Source organism: Gouania willdenowi, unplaced genomic scaffold (assembly GCF_900634775.1).
Source record: "Gouania willdenowi unplaced genomic scaffold, fGouWil2.1 scaffold_85_arrow_ctg1, whole genome shotgun sequence".
NCBI lineage: Eukaryota > Metazoa > Chordata > Actinopteri > Blenniiformes > Gobiesocidae > Gouania > Gouania willdenowi.
Window position 1 is genome coordinate 365,794 of NW_021145250.1, and position 20,000 is coordinate 385,793.

The 20,000-nt window shown below is 37.9% G+C and overlaps 1 pseudogene; it reads left to right on the plus strand.

Annotated features, from left to right (window-relative positions):
* Positions 1–20,000, plus strand: part of LOC114460957 (glutamate receptor ionotropic, NMDA 2D-like) — a 57,523-nt pseudogene that overhangs the window by 18,426 nt on the left and 19,097 nt on the right.

Below are 20,000 nucleotides of genomic sequence, written 5' to 3' on the forward strand. Positions count from 1 at the left end.
ATTATGATTGGCTAAGGAGGTGTCATGTTTCATGGTAGCCAATCAGAGCCAGTGTTTTTACACACACACACACACACACACACTACAGATTTGATGAATCATCAGAGATGGTGAGCGTGGAACAGTCTGATGAAAAGTTGTCATTCTTAAGGTGACGATACAAACACTACTTTATATTAATTATGGTCAAAAACAAGAACGTACATGTGAAGTGTTCATTATATCCAGGAGTGAAGACTTTGTCCACATCTGTTGTAAACAACTATAATTTAATGAAACACCTCACAACAACACACACATCTAAAATAATAGGAATTATTTGACATAAAGCAACTTTTTTTTTAAGAGTAACGCAAATAGTTACTTTACTTAGTAATAAGTTACTTTTAATATAGAGTAATTCAGTTACTAACCCAGTTACTTTTTGGAACAAGTAGTGATTAATTATAACTAATTACTTTTTTAAAGTGACGTTCCCAACACTGGTTGTTATCGACCTTCATAGGACAGCTTCTCTCTGACAGGTAATGTCTGGTTAGTTGAATCCCACTAACGGAGATTAATCCAGGATATAATTATCTAGATTCTTAGCATAGAGCGTAACATAAGTCATTTCATATTCCTCCTCTTCTTCCTCTTCTTCCTCTTCTTCCTCTTCTTCCTCTTCTTTCTCTTCCTCCTCTTCTTTCCACACGGTGGATTTACCCTCCGAGGAGGAGGAGGAGCAGAAAAAGAAGAAGTGACAGCTGTTGAACTGTTTGTTGTCAGTTTCTTCTGCGTTTTGTCGTCGTTTTCTGTTTCTTTAGTTTTTCTTTTATTTTTCTTGTTGTTTTATAAAATATGATGAGGACATATGGCAGGGGGAGGAGTTTGAACCAGGAATGTAATTTGGTGTTTGGTGTGTGTGTGTGTGTGTGTGTGTGTGTGTGTGTGCGTGTGCGTGTGTGTGTGTGTGTGTGTGTGTGCGTGTGTGTGTTGCTAGGTGATGGAACAGAAGGAGGATCATTAGAAACACAGATGTTGTTTGATGATAGTTTCATGTTCTCACTCCAGTGAAATGTTTTTGATAAATGAGAAATAATTGATGCAGAGGAAGCTTTGAGTGTTGGATGAAGCTCAGAGGAAGAAATCAAACATCTTCATCATCTTCATCATCCTCCTCAACTCTTTAATCCACATTTTTTTACATCCTCCATTTTAACTTGGAGTTTAACTCTTTGTTTTGAACTTTTAGTTTGAAATGTTCTCTTATTTTGTATTTTTACATTTGAGCCTTTCATTTTAACGTTTTGAGTTTAACTTTTAACTCATCTTTTAGTTCTAAACTTTCCTATTTTTAATTTTTAATTCTTCCTTAACTGCAACTATTTAATTTAAACATTTTTGATTGAAACTCCTGATTTGGTGGTAATATTTCTGCTCCCACAGATTCTTCTTCTACTGTTGATCCTCAGAAGTAGAAGATCTAGAACAGATCTCAGTGTGTGTTAGTCCAGAGGGATCTGTGCACTTGAAGAGGAGGAAGATGACTTATGTTACTCTATGTTACAAATGCAGATCATTATATCCTGGATTAATCTCCATTAGCAGGATCCAGCTAACGAAACATTCCCTGTCAGAGAGAAGCTGTCCTACAAAGGTTGATAACAACACGCTAATTTAAGCCATGTTTTCAGCCTCGGTACGTGCGCGTTCACATAAAAGGGGTGGAGCTTGCAGCGTCAATCAATGGAGAACCTGGCAGATCGAGCTTCTTTACAGGAGGAACAGTTTATGATCTTAAACAATCATAATAAATATAAATCCATGATGACAGTGAAGAGCAACAGTGTTAGTGCAGCGCACCAGGGGGCGGAGCTTTTTAAAAAAATTATAATAATTAAAATCCATAATTCAGACCAAAAACAACCATGTTAGAGAAAAGACAGGAATGATAGAACTCAGACAGGAAGCTGCTGATACTGTTAATGTGTAAAAGTGTGAGATTATTTATGATATTAATCTATTAGATGGGAGTCATTTTCATGTTTTCGTTGTCATTTGGTGTGTTTTTCTGTAATGTATGTTTTTTGGAGACATTTAGTATATTTTTTTGCATTTCTGTTGTTGTTTTGTGTACTTTTTGTATAAATATTGTTTTATTTTTTGTTTTATTTTGCACATTTAGTATATTTTATTATAAATACTGTGTGTGTGTGTGTGTGTGTGTATTATGGCTGCTAGCATCTTAACACATAGAATAATAAAAGAAGAAACACTCACCCTTGCACAGAACAAACGTTAATCATAGTAGAGCCGTGTTGTGGGCTCATCCGCTCATAACAGTTACATTCCTCTGTGTGAAGAAGCAGAACGTTTGTGATAAGGTCGGCTAATGACCGTCAGCACAGCCGCCGCCCCGGAGGAAGTGGAGTCCGTGACTTGCAATTTAAAGGAAGTTTGGGATCACGGGAATCATTTTAAATATTCATGAAATATTGAATAACCATGAATCATTAACTTAAATAACTTTTAGCAGTACAAAAACGTTTTTAATATTGACCTTCTTTTTTAAACCCAAACAAACTGCGACACAGTGACGTCATATGACCCAGAAGTAGTGCACTCAATACCGCGCTCAGTACCGAGAGGGAGCAATAATCTTAAAATTAAAATGAACGTTTTGAACGTTTTGCTACACCAAATTACTTCAAAATAACGGATGCACACACTTGTGGTATTTAGAACCCGTTGACTACGTTTCAGGTTGAACACGTACTGCGTTGGGGAGATATTCACTCCACACACACACGCACGCACGCACGCACGCACGCACGCACGCACGCACGCACACACACACACACACACGCACACACACACACACACACACACACACACACATATACATACACACACGCACAGTAAACATTCTTGCTTTCATAGGTAGATAAATAATGTTGATTATAGATCTGTTCATCAGATATAAATCTATATCTTTCCTAAATGATGTCATTGTTAAATGAAAGGATTGCATTGATGTCTAAATATTCTCTCTCCTGTAACTGAATGGTCAGGAGGCGGGACTTTAGCACTCGCTAAGATCCTATCCAGAGCAAAACCTGCTCTCGACCAGGCTAGTCGTTCAGCCTAAGTTACCATGGTGATGTAGCTCTGTAAGACGTTAGCCAGCTTCGTAGTCCGGCACACACTGATTAAATCCTGGAAGTTGGTGCGATAAGAGCTAATCTAGATTCCAAACATAGGCCCTTAATGACAACAAATACACACAAAATGATGTCAAAAATCCACAAACATACAACAATATCTTACAAAGCGACACAGAAAACATCTAAAGCAACAACAAAACACACAAAATAACACCAAAAAAGACTTCAGAAAAACACAAGACTCAGACAAAAACACAAAACGGATGTGGAAAGATACAAAAACCCAATCTCTGAATCATAATATTGTTAGAAAGAGCTCCAGTATCTCTGTTTAATCCCAGTTTGAGGCTGAATCCTTGAATCCTGAACCTGCTGCACACCAACAAACAGACTTTAGTTCCTTTAGCACTTAGCATCCCAGCGTCTTTCCCTGTGCACCTGCAGGTGCCCTTGTGTAAGTCATCCTGGTGATCCACAGCGAGGCGTCTCCTTCACGTTGACAAAAGGAAGGATTAAACTCTCTGTTATCACTGGGATATGCATATTTTCCCTGAGGATTCCAGCGCTCGCTGCTTAATCTGGTTTCCATATTCGTGGATTAACGTGACTGTGAATGTAACAGGATGAACTTTAACCAAAGAGAAACCAAAGCTGATTCATTCTGTCACTGTGACCAATGAGAGAGCAGCGCTTAACAAGGAGACAAACCCTGTTAGAAACAACAACAAAAACACACAAAACAACAACAAAAACACACAAAACAACAACAAAAACACACGAAACAACACCAAAAGCACACGAAACAACACCAAAAACACACGAAACACACAAAACAACAACAGAAACACACAACAAAAAAACACACGAAAACAACAACAAAAACAACAAAACAACACCAAAAAACACAACAAACAAAAACACACAAACAACAAAACCACAAACAACAAAAACACACAAAACAACAACAAAAACACAAAACAACAAAAACACACGAACAAAAAACAAAACCACCCAAAACAACAACAAAAACACACAAAACACAAAAAAAACACACAAAACAACAAAACACACAAAAACAACAACAAAAACAAAAAACAAACACACAAAACAACACCAAAACACACAAAACACACAAAACAACAACAGAAACACACACAACACACAAAACAACAACAGAAACACACAAAACAACACCAAAAACACACAAAACAACAACAGAAACACACATAACGACAAAACAACCCCAAAAACACACAAAAAACCAACAACACAACAAATAATAACAAAAACACAAAAAAACAAAACAGCTAAAATATTAAAAACCCACTAAACAACAAACAGCATAAACAAAACAGCAACAAAAACTCCCAAATAACAGCAAAATACACAACATAGCAGAAACTCACAAAATAACAGCAATGCACAAAATGACTTCAGAAATACACAATATGACGGAAAAAAAAACATAATGACTTGGAAAAATTCGAAAAAATTCGCAAAAATGACAAAAATGACAGTGTGTGGAGGTAGCGTTGCAGCTAGCAGCTAACTGTGCTAAACCTTGATCAGATGCTAACGTTGTGCGTAGCTTCACACACACATTTGTGTGTCTGGTAAAGTCTCTTTTCTTCCTTTGTCCACCTGGCTGTGTGAGAGCAGCTGATTGGTCGTTATGTTTGGGCTTCATTAGGAATCTTTGATGTGTTTTCTCAGAGATGCTTTTAAGGATTTTTTTTTTTTCAAGAACAACATCAAAGATGAAAGACTCGCTTTTCTCTCCTTCAGCCTGAGACTCACCTTAATGCTCTACTCTCTTCTTCTCTTCTTCCTCTTCCTCATCTCTTCATCGCTTGTTTCTCGTTTTTCATCTCATTAGTCACATGGTTTCCTGTTATTAACTCACTAATAACTGAATTAATAGAACTCTATTCTCTGTTTGCAGATACTTCACCAACATCTCCATAGGTGGGCGGGACTACTCCTTCAACAGTAACGGCTATCTGTCCAATCCGCTGCTGGACGTGATCTCCTACACCAATGGGAGGGGCTGGGAGGAGGTGAGTCACCACATAGCTCAGTGACCAACAGCATTATTACAACTGGTCTATCACAGTCTGTTAGCAGCGTTTGTTTGATTTAAGGATGGCGACGTTTAGGGTAAAAACCACTTCCTGTTTCACTTCTTGTTTCACTTCCTGTTTATTCCTGTTTCCCTTCCTGTTACACATTCTGTTCACTTCCTGTTTATTTACTGATCCTTTCAGGAAGTTTGTAATAAACAAACAACTGAGTTTTTTAATGATCTTATCAAATGTTGTTCTATTTTGTCTAACTTATTTATTTGTCTTATTTTGTCTTTTTTTGTCTTGTATCATATTTGCTGGTCCTTTTTTGTCTGTTTTATCTTGCCCATTTGTTGTCTTATCATATTCTGTGATATTGTGTCTTCTGATCTCGTCTTAAAGGGGCAGTGTTATAATAAAATCACTTTATAATGGTTTTTCTACAGTGATATACATCCCTTTAGCCTCATTCAGAGGGAGTTCTGTTTCCTCTCTTCCTTGTTATTCCACATTTTGTAAAAGTCAGCTCCAAACGGGGCAGTTGGATTTTTCTCCTGTTGTGAAACTCCTCCTTCTGACAATCCTGGCTCCTCCTACCCTATAAGATTGTGAGATCCTCCCTCTCAAACTACCTCACAGCTAAAACAAACACAGTGAGGGCAGGTTGATATTACAGTTAATATCTTTACGTCAGTATGTAGATAAACTGAAGAGCACTCACAATCAGTTCCACTTTTAGTAGCCGTTATAACAGCTCGTATTTCCTTTAGGGGATGATCTGACATGTTTGTGACCCAAGCGACGCAGCGGTCGGACAAAACAATGGACTATCGTCTTAAATAGACTATTTCTGTGTGGTGAGGAGGAAGACTGTTAATGATTTAGTGCTGCTGTGATAAACCAGTATGTGTGTTTACGCCCACTCATGCATATTCATGAAGGCCCCCAAAAAACAGCCTGTTTTTAGGAGCGCTCTGAAAGTAAATTTTCAGAGGCTAAAACTCTCAGTTTGGGAAAATCGACCTCAAATACTGTTGTTGGGGTTCTTTGAACAAATGGAGATGTTTGAAAATATCATCATACTGGATCTTTAACTTGTCTTTTTGTCTCGTCTTATCAGGGGCTTTCGCCTTTATTTGATTTTCCAAGATGGCGTCTGTGACTGGCAGTGCCGTGGTTCGTCTCCTGCTGTGTAGATTTTTAATGGTCATTGTTCCAGCATATGTGATCATATCAACCCGATTAACAAATGTATGTGTGTTAGCTTTACGGACTTATGATCGGGACTCTCTGTTCAGCATCAGAGAGTCGATGGAGGTCATGTTTGATACACGGGACAGGTACAAACAAGCATTTCCTCCTCCTTTTATTATCAATCCGGACTCACCTGAATACTTGCTGTTTCGGGCTTTGGGCAAGGTCCACAGGACATCCAGGAAAAGAGGCTCACAGTCTGGAGTCCAGGTCAGGTGAAGGCGTGCTGCAGTGCGTTTCCTCGGCTGCCGGGAACGCGCTCGGTGCCTGCGCCTGATTCCTCTCCTTGAGGTGTGCGACAGTGAGTCCATGCTGCCACCTGCTCGGACTACAACGAGTGCCCTGGACCCTTCACGGGCTTTTGTCGCCATCATCCCACTTTTTTACACCGGCTCTTCCCGCAAGGCCCAGCTGGAGCTCACGTGACCACAGGACGTGCCTTCAATCAATCCCGATGCGTACCATGGACACTGCCTCTGTGACGTCAAATACATTTTTTTCTTTGAATGACCTTTTCTCAAGAGTTTGTGCCTTTCAGAGACTTAGCAGAGAGAAGAAGTTTATTCATTTAAATGAACTCTTCCCAGCTGGCTGCTCTGCTGTCAGGAAGCCCCGCCCCTGCCACCATTGTGGTGGTCTCGCTGTTATCTTCTATGATAAAGTTTTAATCCTTGGGGATTTTAACCTTCATATTGAGCTCATCTTGCTCCTCAATGGAGCTCCTAACATTAACTGAAGCTTTTAATTTTGAGCAACATGTTTCTGAGCCCACTCACCAAAAAGGACATATTTTAGACTTAGTCTTTACACTTGGCCTAGACATTATAAACGTGTCTGTAAATGATGTTCATTTGAGTGATCGCAGTCTGGTTTTGTGTGATCTGCACTTTATTCCTGAGGTCAAGCCTTCATAAGTCTGGTGTGTGTTATCAATACTAATACTGCAGATAGATTTTCTGACATGTTTGACCCTCTTTTATTCATGGAGTGTCTCGATGTGGACGATTTCATTCAATGTTTTAACAATCATTGTGTAACAATTTTAGACCCCACGGACCTCAATAGTTTCAGGCCTGTTTCTAAACTCTTTTCTGTCTAACATCTTTGAGAAGGTGGTCTGTGATCAGCTGACATATTTTTGGATCAAAGTAACATTTATGAGGCGTTTCAGTCCGTTTTCCGTAAGCAACATTCCATGGAAACGGCCTTACTGAAAGTGTGCAGCGACATTATGATGTCTGCTGATTCTAGAGAATACACTGTTCTAGTTCTCTTGGACCTGTCTTCAGCCTTCAACACCGTTGACCATCAGGTCCTGCTGAGAAGACTGAGGGATGAAGGATCACTGTCAGGGTCAGTTCTGCAGTGGTTCTCCTCATATTTATCTGGGCGTAGCTTTAGTGTGACAGAATGATTTGGAGCTCATCATTCATGCTTTTGTCTTCACGTTTAGACTATTGTAAGAGTTTATTCACATGTCACATGGTTCTACTTCGCGTTCAGAGCCCTGCAGGGTCAGGTTCCTTCTTACATCAGTATCTGATCCAGCCTTACAGCCCTGCTCAGGCTCTGTGGTCTGTAGATCAGATCCTTCCAGGTTCTGGAACCATCTTCCTCTCTCTCTGCGTTCTATTGACTGTGTCGACACCTTCAAAAGCCAACTTAAGACTTATTTGTTCAAGCTTTTAATTAGCTACTGTTGGGCTGCTGTGATTTTATGTTTTTATATGGTGTACTATTAGATTTTAAACCGTGTTGTGAAGCACTTTGTGGCTTTTTGTCTGAGAAAGGTGCTATAGACATAAATGTTACTTACTATTTATAATCATATATGTTTACATACAGTATATATGAAATGTGTTCTCTGCATTTAACCCATCCCTGAGGAGCAGTGGAGAGCCATGGGAACAGTTAAGGGTTAAGGACTTACTCAACATCCCACAGTGTTGGCCCAGATGAGATTCAAACCAACGACCCTTCGATTACAAGCCCGGTTCCTTAACCACAAGGCCTCCACCCCCCATCTTGTCATGTTTAGTCTAATTCTGTTGGTAGTTATTTCTGATCTGATCTGTTTGCAACGTCTGATGCATGTTTTTCTTTATTTTTAACGTCTGATGCATGTTTTTCTTTATTTTTAACGTCTGATGCATGTTTTTCTTTATTTTTAACGTCTGATGCATGTTTTCTTCCTCATGGTTCATGAGTGAAATCACAGCTCAGAGGAAAAGAGTCCACGCGTCTCATCAATCATGGATGTGATCATTTAAAACTGACCCTGATGTTGTTGGGCATGAGTCGTTGAGCATCAAAGGAGGAGCTGGAGGAGCTGGAGGAGGTGGTGTAGAGTGATATCAGTGATATCAGTGGAGACATTTGAGAGCCAAAAATAAAACCAAAGGAAGCTGCTGACTGTTCATTTTCAGTTTATTTCATAACTCGCTTCAGGCAACGTTATGAATCCAAAACAACTATTTTATTTAGAACGTGTTTACGAGGCCAATCAGAAGTGGAGCTGAGGAATTAGACCATCGCGGAGCTCCTCACCTCTGATTGGTTGGTTGGTTTGATCTGGTTTTAAACAGACCGAGCGACGACGCCTCAGTGTGAAGGACACAGAACTTTAATCTGAAAAGCTTTAATCTACACATGAAACATCAAGTGCTCAGTTTAATGAATGTGGAGAAGTTTATTTTCATTTTGCCTATTTTCTCATTTGTGTTCTAAATCATTTTGTGTTGTTTTTTTGTTATTGGTGTTGTTTTGTGCCATTTGATGTATTTTTGTTCTCGTTTCATGTATTTTTATGGTGTTATTGTGTGTATTTTTCCTCATTTGTGTATTTTTATTTGTTTTTGGTGTTATTTGATGCCATTTTGTGAATTTTTGTTGTTTTGTATTTTTTGAGTCATTTTATTTGCTTTGGTTGTTATTTGTGTATTCTTGTTTCCATTTTATGTTTTACCAGAGTTAGCGTTAATTGTCTATTATCATAATGTTTTATTATCTATTTGAGAATTTCTGTTGTTGAGTGTATTTACTACTGTATTTTTTGTGTCTATATGTATTTTTTTTGAGTCATTTTGTGTATTAGTTTGAGTGACTAGATGTCATTTGTTGGATATTTGTGTAAATATACAGAACCTGGTCACCTTGTTGGTTTTTCTTGGTAAATGCTGAGAAAAGTAAAGACTGTTTACCTGGAACTTGTTTCTTGCTTGTGGAGAATTTTTCTTGAATTTCATTAGAATTCTAATTGTCAATTTGTCTCAATTTGCTCTAAACTCGTTCTTGCTCGTGTAGATTCTGTTTTTGTTTGTTATTTTTGCAAACAGAATTATTCTGATTTAGTTGCAGGGGAATTTGTAGTTGCTGGTGCGGAATCGTTCATTGATGATTCCGACTTTGCGTTTGTCGTCTTTGCTTGCGTTAAACGTAAATAATCTATGCTAGCACAGTATTAGTCCTTTATTGTGTGGTTTAGAATGTGTTTCATTGTAGTAAATCAGGTGTCTTTGTTTTGTGTGACTTTATCATTTTCAATATTGCTGAACTTTTGTCACGTCTTTGTCTTTGTTTACGCAAAATCTGTCATTTATCATCTTTGAAATCACTGAGTTCGTATTGTCTTATTTTGAGGGGACAAACTTGGCATATCCTCCATTGTACTGGTGTTCTCCAGATGTTTGCTGATTTTCTCTCGTATGTGTTGTGTGTGTTTCCAGGTGGGCTGGTGGGAGAACGGACACCTACGTCTGCGCTACCATCCCTGGTCCCGCTATGGATCCTTCCTGAAACCTCTGGACGACTCCCAGCACCTACGGGTGGTCACCCTGGAGGAGAGGCCATTCGTCATCGTGGAGCCGGCCGACCCCGGGACCAGCTCCTGCATCCGCGACTCGTGCCGTGTCGAATGCCCGTCAACGCCAGGTACAAACCGCCAGCGACGCTAACTCAAGGCTGACTGTTCAAGTGTAAAAATACAGAATAAATATCTATTTTATCACATATAATGTCCTGTTAATGTGCTGTAAGGTTAGCATTGCTAACAAGTAAGTATTAGCACAGCTGTTAGCACTATCTAACATACAGAATGTAGAGTAACAGTCTTGTGAGACTTGCCGAAGAACTAGAGGAGAAAAGGTAGCGTTAAAGTCTGGTTCTCCATCCATGTTGGTCTTTCCTCTTTGTCGATAACTTTAAGAACTGAATATTTAGATTTTCCTGAATGAAATACTTCCACTTGTCCCTCGTGTTCCTCAGTTTGGTGGTGGAAGGCACCGGGCCCATGAAGCACTGCTGTAAAGGGTTCTGCATTGACGTTCTGAAGCGACTCGCCAAAATCGTGGGCTTCACCTATGAACTTTACCTGGTGACCAACGGTAGACACGGGAAGAACATTGATGGGGAGTGGAACGGCATGGTCGGAGAGGTGAGACACAGACCAGCTTTGATCAGGGCTTTGATCAGGGCTTTGATTGCGCAATCTGAGTCACTGGAAGTCGCTCAAAGTTGAAAATGTTTTTTTTTCAAGCAACTTCAAGTGACGCTGTGCCGCGACATCCATTCGGCAACGAGTTTCTCCTTACGTCACTTCCCCAGTCGTCACGTCACTGGGGAAGCAAAAAGCGCAACTATGTTTAAGCGACTAATTGCAGGCAATTTAAGCAACTAAAGTCTGCGTTCACACCGAACGCAGACTACAGTAGTTTCTAAGGTTTAAAACATTGTGGGTGAGTTGGAGCTGGACTGCACGTCTTGGTGTGACGTTCTTAAAACTAGACGTGGGAGGTGGGACAAGTTCACACTGTAGATACATGTGGGTTTGTTCCTCTCACCTTAGATAGTTTCTCTTAGGTTTACAAGCGGTTTATCCATCTGTCATCACTAGCTCTCTCTCTCTGACTGTATGTGTGGCAGACTGCGCACGGACTGAAAGTGGATCGCGCGCAGTCCGCCCCACACATCGAGTCAGAGGAACCTCCATGAGTATTTCCCCTGAACATGTTTGTGTTTTTGTTCTGTTGCTACTCCACCTCTGTCTTCTTTTTACTTTCTTGCTTTGCCGTGTAACCGCTGTTAGACTTCTGCCATCACACTGTTCCTACTCTCAGATTGGTAATGCGCATTGACTTTTGATGAGCAGCTCGAGCAGCCAATAGTAATGCTTAAAACAGCTCATGGATTGGCCCTGTTGGTAGAAGATTGCTGACTCTAACCCTAAGTCCAGCATCACACTCCGTATTTCTAAAGTTCATTTTCAGAGATTCACTGTCCTCTCAGAACACTTTGAAACTTACATACTGCAGCTTTAAATGTCGCAAAGGACAGGTTCACCTGAGAAATAATTACACGTAAGAAAGGCCACATTTGAAAAGGTAAATAGCAGAGACAAATTCCACAGAGAAGAGGGACAAGTTTTAATTTCAGAAGGTGAAATCCAACATTCCCTGAAATATTGTGTTGTGATGTTTGACGTTTCCGAACTCTTGGCTTCGTATTTAACCTTGTTTACAGAAATATTTGTGTTTTCTGTTCGTTTTCTGTGATCACAGAGACTCAAGGCAGTGAAGGTGAAAGTATAGCAGATTTAAAACTTAGTTTGTTTCCTTGGGATGAGAATAAAGAAAAAAAGGAGAAGCATTGTTGTAGCGTTGATTTGTGGGAGTAAACTAAACTTTCCATCGTGTGAATCTGCTGACGACATCAAGGACAAGGACTGTAATGTTCTTTTCAAAGCACACAGTGTACTGCTTCATCATGCCCACTCTAGGAGGCAGTTAGCTGTTAGCTGTTAGATGTTAGCAGTTAGATGTTAGCTGTTAGCAGTTAGCTGTTAGCTGTTATGTTGATGTTAGATGTTAGCTGTTAGCTGTTATGTTAGCAGTTAGCTGTTAGATGTTAGATGTTAGATGTTAGATGTTAGCTGTTAGCTGTTAGATGTTAGATGTTAGCTGTTAGCTGTTAGCTGTTAGCTGTTAGATGTTAGCTGTTAGCTGTTAGCAGTTAGCAGCTAGCAGTTAGATGTTAGCTGTTAGATGTTAGATGTTAGCAGTTAGCAGTTAGCTGTTAGCTGTTAGCTGTTAGATGTTAGCTGTTAGCTGTGGAATGTTGAAGTGAAGCGTTGCACTTTTTTATTCAAGGTAAAGTGTGAAGTTGAGCAAACAAAGGCTGGGAGGATTATGTCACTTTATTTCACTGGATTTGAGACATGTTGGAGAACATGAAAATAATTCACTTTGCTGCTGATTTGATTTCATACAATTTCGCAAATTTAATTTAATTTATAATTTTGTTGATTTTTATTAAATTAAAAGCAAATTATTTTTTCCTCATATTTAATTCATTTTGAATAATCAAAATTGAATGTGTAAAGTTTAATTTTAGTTTAATTTTAGTTTTGTTCATTTAAAACAAAATAAATTTCATTTGTAAAAAAATATTTTATTTTTTTTTAATGAATTCTTTATTTTAAATTTAATTTATTTACATTAATTTATTTAATTTAATTAAATTTCATTTAATTAAATTTACTTTAATTATATTTACATTTACTTATATTTACATTTAATTTATTTACATTTAATTTATTTACATTTAATTTATTTACATTTAATTTATTCACATTTAATTTAATTTATTCACATTAATTTAATTTATTTTAATTTATTTATTTAAATTTAATTTATTTAAATTTAATTTATTTAAATTTAATTTATTTAAATTTAAATTTTTTATTTAATTTAATTTAATTTTAATTTAATTTAATTTTAATCTAATTATTTATGATTGATTTTTTTTAATTTATTTAAAAAGATAAGTATATTTTCATTTGGATTTAATTTCATTTCATTCAATTTCTTTGATTTTAATCTAATAAATTATGTTTGATTTAATTAAAAAAAATGTAATTACCTTTTCATTTGCATTTAATTTAATTAAACTAGATTTATTTAAATGAGGTGAATTTTAACCCAGTGTAATTTGACTCCTTCCTTCCTCACTGACGGATGTTGACTGTTCCAGGTGGTGTCCAACAGGGCCGACATGGCCATCGGCTCCCTCACCATCAACGAAGAGAGGTCAGAGGTCGTGGAGTTCTCCGTTCCTTTCGTCGAGACGGGCATCAGCGTCATGGTGTCACGGAGCAACGGCACCGTGTCGCCCTCCGCCTTCCTCGGTGAGTGACAGAGTTTATTCTTCAAGAGTAGTTATTAGAAAGAATTTGGTGGATTTAAATCCACATTTCTCCTCTCTTTCAGAACAAAAGAAGTCCTTTACCCTTGTGCTCTTCTTTAATGTACATACACTGTGTAAACAAACAGTTCGTCTCATAAAAGTACAATACAAATGTATGTAATTTTATTTTCACTTCCACCACATTAGATTTTTTCAACTACCTCAGACCAATCCATAGATTAAAATGTATTATTATTTTTATGTTTCTATGGACTTTTTTTTTTATCACGAGAAACCTCTATTTTTTCAGCAGAAAAAACACTAAATATGCAGTATTTCCAAAAATTAGGGCCATATTGTTGTTTTGTCATTTTGTGTGTTTTATTCATATTTTTTCATATTTTATTCTTTTTTTTAAAAAAAAATCTTTTGGTGTTTTTTTGTTGTTCCTTTTTGTACTTTTGACATGTTGCTGTCTTTTTCTGTGTTTCTGGAGTTTCATATGTTATGCTGCGTATAATTTTGTTTGGGCCCGCCAATTGCCTAAGTCTGATCTACAGCCTGAAGGAAGAAGGAGACGACCATGTGACGCTCTCTACCTCGCCGAGCTATGCTGTCCTTCAAAGCCAAAGTGCAGTAACTGCCTCCCACAATGCACTGCAGATACTGCCCTTTGCCTTTATAGGGCCGTGTGCATCGCAAGCAAAGGACGCACAACACCTCCGACCAATCACAGGCCTTCTTCTTCACTTTTATTTCTCTCAGTAGCTCACTGAGTTCCACTGTGTAAGAAATGAAAATCAGTGAATTTGGAAAAATTATAAGACTTTCTATTAACAAACTCCCGGAAGAGTCACCGTCCTCATTCAGACATGGTTGTCTTAACTTAACCTACCATAGATCAGAAAACCACCTTAGACTCACCATTAACCAGTGCTGTGCTAGTTACTGAATAAAAGTAACTAGTTAGTGACTACATTCACAAAGTAACTCAGTTACTATTTTATTAGTTACACCAAAAACTAATGCATTACTGGAAAAAGTAACTTTTGAGTAACTTAGAATTAAAGAATGTATTATTTATTTATTTATTTATTGGGTCATTAGTGTCCGTACAGCTTCATATCAGAGCTGTAATAATATAATAATGCACTGTTTATCAACTGTGCTCCTGTATTAACATGACTTTAGATAAAATCCTCTAATAAATGAAATGTTATTGTATCTAATCCTACAGGTTATAATCATTTACATTAACAAACTAAACTCTGCTCAGTATTAATCTTACAAACACGAGTCTGACTCAAACACTAAGTATTATTTTAATACCAGTTTATTTACCTGAGATCAGCAGAAACTGAAAATGCTACAATGAATTGTGAAATTGTGAAATAATAAAACACAAAACAACCTGAATATTATTAAAGTGGTTTCATTCAGCATCATAAAACAGTTGTGTTTAGCCTTAGAATGTTCCCTTACAGCTTTAGTACAAAAACTAGCAACAATGTTCAACATAAACACAAAAAACCTTCTAAAATAAATAAATGAAAGCAATCTGAATAAACATTTGGAATACATTTTGACAAACTCTGCTTTACAAAAACTGCTATAAAACAACCATAAATGATGTGCATAAAAAGCACATTATGCAAAAATATGTAGTGACACTGTAAACAGAAGTACACTGCAGCTAGCAAAGTAACGGACAAACGCACCATTGTAACGGTCACTGCTTTATTTCTTTAAAAAAATATTGCATTAGAGTACTAATTACTGTCAAAAGTAACGTTGGGCGACACCGCCCAACACTGCCGTTAACCTTACAAGAACTACAAAATGCTTTGGATAGCATGTCAACAGGTGAAGCACCCGGTCCAGATGGGTTCCCTGCTGAATTCTTAAAGGGGACATATCATACTAAATCCACTTTTTTAGCCCTTAAATGCATTTTGATGTATATTTAGATTGTTTAGAAGCACAGAAAAGTTCAAATTAATCTCTTCAGGTGCTCCGTTGATATCTTTATATTCTGTTTTGGTCATATTTTTCAATCTGTTTCAATTTTTCGATTCTCTATTACGTTTTTTGAACAATAACGTCAGCGGAACTGCCAAATTAGGACATCGGCTCCAGGTCTGAGTCACTCAAGGCCTAGCGTAGCCACGTTAGCATAGGATGTTATTAAAGAGGAAGTATTGACCTGATCTAACAGTGTTTACAGGAGGGCGAGGGTCTGCCGGAGAATATATATATATATATATTATATAATATATATATATATAATATATATATATATATATATATATCAATACTCATAATACTTCCTTTAATATATATATGATATATATATATATATATATAATATCTAATATTATAATGTGTTTTATTGTAGTAGATTAGTGAAACGATGGAGTTTCTTTCTTTCACATCTTGTCTTAACTGGATTTAGCTTAGCCTAGCTTGGCTAAGATTGACTTATTTCACGTATCCTGATTTATTTAATCTTGTCTTGTCTAGACTTATCTTATGGTAGTATATCTGTTTGATCTTGTCTGTAACTTAGCTCAGTTTAGCCTGACTTGGCTTGATTTTGGCTTAACTTGTCTTGTGTTGTCTTGTCTTATGGTATCATAGCTTTCTGTTGTTGTTTTGAATGAACTTGTCTGGATGTAGCTTAGCTCAGTTTAGCTTGACTTGACCTGTCTTGTCTTGTGTCTTGTCTTAAAGTTGTATATTTGTGATCTTGTCTTGTCTTAAACTAACTTGTCTTGTCTGGACGTAGTTTAGCTCAGTTTAACTTGACTTAGTTTAACCTGTTTTAAAGAGTAACTTAACCCTAAACCACTTTTTCTGCTGAAAACAATATGTGTAGTTTGAAGTTGTGTTATTGATGAATTTTAGTCCAATTCTTCACATTTTAGTCAAACTATTTTAAATCTGTGTATTTATTAGTGAACTGTTAGAGGTGCTGCCCTCTGTGGGTTAAACCTGGTTATTACAATCTGATGTTCCTATTGGTTGAGATTGGAGGTTTGTGATGTTTCAGTGTCTTATTACGTCACTGTTTGCCCCGCCCCTATGAATTTAAAATGTGAGAGCTTGTAGAATGTGATGTGAGCTTGTGTATAAAAAATCCACACACGAAAATCTACAATCTGTAAAATGTGACGAAGCAATAAAACAATGAACATGTAAGTGAACTGTATCATAAAAATAAAGATTTTATAAAATACGTTAAACGCTTGGCCACTACATCAGCTATCAGCTCCAGATCCTCATCTCCACATAGCGTTAACCTAAATATAAACAAGGAGAATCACTCTCTATCGCTTATTTTTGTTCATAAATGACTTTAACAACCTTTTTCTAACAATCTGTGGAGGTGAAATGTCAGCATCCTGCCTTTACAGTGAAGAAAAATGACTTTGTTTCAGTTATATCACTGGCTGCTGCGCTAAAACATAGCACTCTGTCTCTATATCCTCACTTCTGATTGGTCAATCCAACACATGGGGGAGCAGGGAGGGGAGGGGCCATTTCTACTAGCGTGAATCAGTTTACTACAGACGTCTCACAAAATGTGTTGCAAAGCTCAGAAAGTATTTTGTGTTTCTATAGCGGTAGATTAGAGAACTTATAATAACCATAGAGTTGTGGTTTGTAAACCATCATTTACACAAGTCATTAAAAAACATGTGAAGAAATGTTGGATAACAAGTTTACATCTGTAATTTATGTGTAAATATCAGTCTATACATTATGTCCCATCATTTTTTGACATTAAATTTATTTCACATGTTGGTTTTTTATACACAAGCTCACATCACATTTTACAAACATATCTACATTCATACACTTCCTTCTATAAAAGGTGTGGATTCTACAATCTGTTGGAGTAGTGAGTAGCTCGTTAGCATAGCATAGCATAGCATAGCATAGCATAGCATAGCATAGCATAGCATAGCATAGCATAGCATAGATTGTTCTTGTAGATTGTGGTCGTGACGTCACGTGATGTAAATATAAATGTAAATCCAGTGTAAACATGTGTAGCTCTGTGCTTTAATTCAAACGTATTCTTATTCACAGTGTGAGTTTATAACTGAACCGTGTGTAGATCACACGGGTTATTTAATGTACAGTTTCCTGCTGATTCAGAGCCTCAGAGGAAGGTCACGTGAAGGTCACATGGAGCTCATTAATCCCACACTAACCTGTGTTTATTAAAGAATCAGCTCACATTTACTCAGCAGGAGTTACACTGACCTCACACTGAGAGACCAATCAATCAGTGTGTGTGTGTGTGTGGTGTGTGTGTGTGTGTGTGTGTGTGTGTGTGTGTGTGTGTGTGGAAATAACACACACACACACACACAATGGCTACAATTGGTATCGCTAATATATATATATATACATTCAAGCTGTTTTTCTTCTCTCACTGGCACCTTGGAATTGTACTCAAATTTCGTTGTACCCTGTACAAGGACAATAAAGGATATTCTATATTCTATTCTATTCTATATAGTATATATATTTATGTATATATATATATGTTTAAAAATGTTTTTATAGTTTAAGCTATACTATACAATCAAATAAATGCTTTAGAGTCTTTGACCAAAGATTAAAGCATTAAAGCGATGCCAAACACATCCAGTCTGTCACACTCTAACCTGTGAAACTAAAGTCTGATATGTGACACTTATCCTGCTCTGTGTGTGTGTGTGTGTGGTGTGTGTGTGGTGTGTGTGTGTGTGTGTGTGTGTGTGTGTGTGTGTGTGTGTGTGTGTGTGGTGTGTGTGTGTGTGTGTGTGTGTGTGTGTGCGTGCGTGCGTGTGTGTGTGTCAGCAGCCCTACAGCCCAGCGGTGTGGGTGATGATTTCGTGATGTGTCCTTTCCGTGGTTGCTGTCACCGTCTTCATCTTTGAGTTCTTCAGCCCTGTTGGATACAACCGTAGTCTACAGAGTGCCAAGAGTAAGCCCCACCCACACACACACACACACACACACACACACACACACTTACAGTTAGTGAACAGGAACAGGCAGCGTTTCAAACTATAAAGTCGTAGAGTTTCCACATCATTCACTGTTTAAATCATTGATTATCAGATAAAGACACAGGTTCACCTCATCGATCAACGTTTGTTTGCAAAACAAAACTCACTTCTAACACATTTATGTTGTTTTCAATGAATGGGTTTATGTTACTATGTCTTTCTCTCATTAAAAAGTGACATTTTGAATTAGCTTGACTTAGCTTAGCTTGACCTGGCTTGACTTAACTTATCGTATCAGATCTCATTTAATCTTGTCTTATTTTAATTTTGTTTGTCTCGTCTAGGCCAAGCTTAGCTTAGTTCATCTTGGCTTATCTTATACTAACTAAGTCTTTTCTCCTCCTTTCTTTCAGAGAGCGGGGGGTCAAAGTTCACCATCGGGAAGTCAGTGTGGTTGCTCTGGGCTCTGGTTTTTAATAACTCTGTTCCAGTAGAGACCCTAGAGGAACCACCAGCAAGAATCATGGTGAGAGATCATCACAGGAAGTGACACATTCATCACAGGAAGTGACACATTCATCACAGGAAGTCACCTGTTCCTCACAGGAAGTCCATTCCCTGATCAGATGCTGAGGTGTTGTGTACATGTATGAAGCGTAGTTGATGTGTGTAGTTGATGTGTAGTTGTTGTGTTGGGATGTGTGTCCCAGGTGCTGGTGTGGGCGTTCTTCGCTGTGATCTTCCTGGCTTCGTACACCGCTAACCTGGCTGCCTTCATGATCCAGGAGGAGTACATCGACACTGTGTCTGGCCCTCTCAGATAAGAAGGTATAGACACCAGTGGAGTTTATTTCACCATTTACTGAGTGTGTTAAACGTTAACATGATGACGGTTCAGTTCAGCACCCTAATGAGCAGTACCCCCCACTACGCTTTGGTACGGTGCCCAACGGCAGCACAGAGGAGAACATCAGAGCTAACTATCCCAACAGCCCAGTACATGATCCGTAACAACCATAAGGGAGTGGAGGAGGCCATCGGACAACCTGAAGACTGGGTGAGGAGAACACGCCCCCCTACAGGCTGTTAGCTTTCTTATGATTTACGCCTAATGATAATAATATAATAATAATGTACATAATATTTGTACATATTTTTGGTGAATAAGTGCTGAGTCATGTGTGGATTGTAGATCTATGATGTGAGTCTGTGAATGTTTCACCCACTGAAATAACTCCCTTTGTGTTCATTGTGTTCGACAGTGAAATAGAATGATGAAGGTGTGAAATGAAATGATTTGTATTTCAGTGGCTGCAATAGACGACGACGTCCGTCTGTAATCTTCTATTTCTCTC